We start from the raw sequence: 2,653 nt of genomic DNA, 5'->3' as shown, positions 1-2,653 counted from the left end.
ATGGCATGGTTGGAACACCATGAGCCATGGATTGATTGGAGGTCAAAGACCTTGGGCGTAACGCGCACGTCTCTTGGTGGGGTTCTGGCAAATCATGAACCCATCACTGCTAGGAGACAAAAGCGCTATTGGCGAGAGCAATGGACCGAGACGGTCAACGTGCCGGACATTGGAGTGTCCGAGTTGGTAGACACCAACGGTGTATCGGACAGGAGTCCCGAGCGTGACTCGCGGGCTGATCTCGGAGTGCACGAAACCCACTGAGCGCTGGTCAAGTTTCGGAGCGGTCGCTACATGTCATGCAAGACATGGTCGGCCAAGGGCCGAGGCATCAAGGGCAAGGCCCCCCGTGATGCACGTGAAGTTACACATAAACCACTGAGCGCTGCTCGAGAGCGAAGCAGTCACTGCATGTCATGTGTGACATGGTCGGCCAAGGGCCGAGGCCCCCGTGATGCACGTGAAATGGTAGGTGAATCACTTAGCACTGCTCTCGTTGCGTAGCAGTCGCTGCATGCCATTGATGGCGTGGTCGGACAGAGTCCGAGGCATCTTTGACACGGCCTTTCAGATGCGCGTGGAGTGGCACGTTATCCACGACTGCGGAATTAGCAGCTTTTCGTTGGACGTTGTAGATAACATCGGGGCTCCAAAGGAGCTGAAAGTGAGGGTGACACCGGACGACGCGAAGGGCGTGTTCACACTGGTCTCACCGAGACATAGAATCTGACGCCGGGCGTCGACCCTCATCCAGGGTGTGTCTACCGTGTACGATGACAAACAATTATACACCCCAGCAACGGTATGACGGTGATGAAATATGGCGACGTCCGCTTCGAGGCTATGCCTGCAGTAGATGATCTACTTGAGCTGGACGAGACCCTTGATTAGTCCGGCAGTCCCTTGAAGGCAGACAATTAGGCCGAAGTGATCATTGTACGATCGGACGAGGAGATCAACGCGTCATCGCTTTTGGATGAAGCTGTCTTGGAGGACACCAAGAGAGTGCTAGGTGCACGAAGTGGATCGTCGATCCTACGGAATCCCTTGAGTCCGTTCTATTCTTTGGTAAAGGAATTTCCAGATGTCGTCTCCAATGACCCGTCTTCGGTCCTACCTCTGGACCGAGATGTACGTCATATGATCGACCTGGTTTCGGGAACTAAAAACTGCGTAACATGTCAATGGCCCCTGCCCAAGGAGCAGTGCGACGTCATTGACGCTTTTTCCCGTGCGAAGCACGACGCAGGGATGGTACGTGAGAGCAAATCTCCCCATTTGTCACCCACGCTTTGTGTTCGGAAGCCGAACGGCAAGTGGCGTATCATTCATGCTTACAATAAGCTCGACGCGGTCACCATTCCGGCACAGACGCCGATTCCTAGAAAGGAGGTTTTTCAAAACAACATGGTAGGATGTACGAAGTACAGTGCACTGGACTTGGTAGATGGATATTACCAATCGCTCATGAGAGCGAGTAACATTCCGCTGACAGCGGTGAACACTCCAAGCAGCATGCTCTGGGAGTGGGTGGTGATGCCGCAAGAGCTGTCAAATGCACCAGCAACATTTAATCGTTTTGGGACGCAGTTGTCAGGCCCCACAGGACGTATGCACAAACATTCTTTGAAGACATTTTCCCTCACAGTCGTGCGGAGCGCGGGAGGGCGGATGAGGAGAGCCACATCGTTCTTTCAAGAGCTGTGCTCGAGTGCATGCGCACGAACAAAATGTACGTTAATGCAGACAAAAGCACCTTGACGCAGAAGAGATTTCTTTTTTAGGGTGCTATATTGGGAAGCGTGGCCATCGAGCGGATCCTGCTAAGGTCAAGGCCATTTTGGACTGGCCTGTTCCCAAAAATAAGACGGACTTGCGTAACCGGCTTGGTCTTGCCAACTACTTGCACAAGTACCGGGTAAACTATTCAGAAATGGCCCGACCATTATCCAATCTCCTTAAAAGTATGCAGAATAATGCTAAACACCGAACATCAGGAGGCTTTTGGCGTGGTGAAAGACAGCCTCCTGCATGCACCGATAATGGCACTGCCATACTCCCGATCGTTCTTACAGCATTGTCTGTGACGCTTCGGGACTTTACCATCGGCTGTCCACTGCTGCAAGCAGACGCCGAGGAAATCGGGTGATCGCGTTCCATTCTCGACAGTTCAAAGCTTCAGAGAAGAACTACCCAGTCTGTGACAAGGAGCTACTTGCAATGAAGTCTGCACTTTTCAAGTTCAGGGTCCTCCTGCTCGGCTTCAAGCCGTTTGTGAGCTATACAGATCATGCGTTACGAAGCACTGCGAAGAGGATGACCTAATGGCTATCCTTCTTTGCGGAACATGACTTTGAGGTGAAGTTTAAGCCGGAAAAGCAGAATGCTTTGGCTGATGCATTGTCATGCAGACCAGACTATGAGCTTGCTTATGTTACAACTGTAACGTCGACTGTGACGGATTTCATCCGCACCGCGTATGCGGATGATGCGATGTGTGTAGCGCTGCTACGGGCTCTCGGGAGCAAGAGGTTTGGAGATTCGAACAAGAAATTGTCATCAAGACTGCGTGCACGATTGCACCGATGTTCGTTGAATAAGGGCTTGCTATATCATAGCACCGATTAGCGGATACACCACGAATTATGGTTCC

The sequence above is a fragment of the Plasmopara halstedii genome, assembly GCF_900000015.1.
Source record: "Plasmopara halstedii genome assembly, contig: Scaffold_110, whole genome shotgun sequence".
Classification (NCBI taxonomy): domain Eukaryota; phylum Oomycota; class Peronosporomycetes; order Peronosporales; family Peronosporaceae; genus Plasmopara; species Plasmopara halstedii.
Note: the sequence above shows the minus strand (reverse complement) of the source record.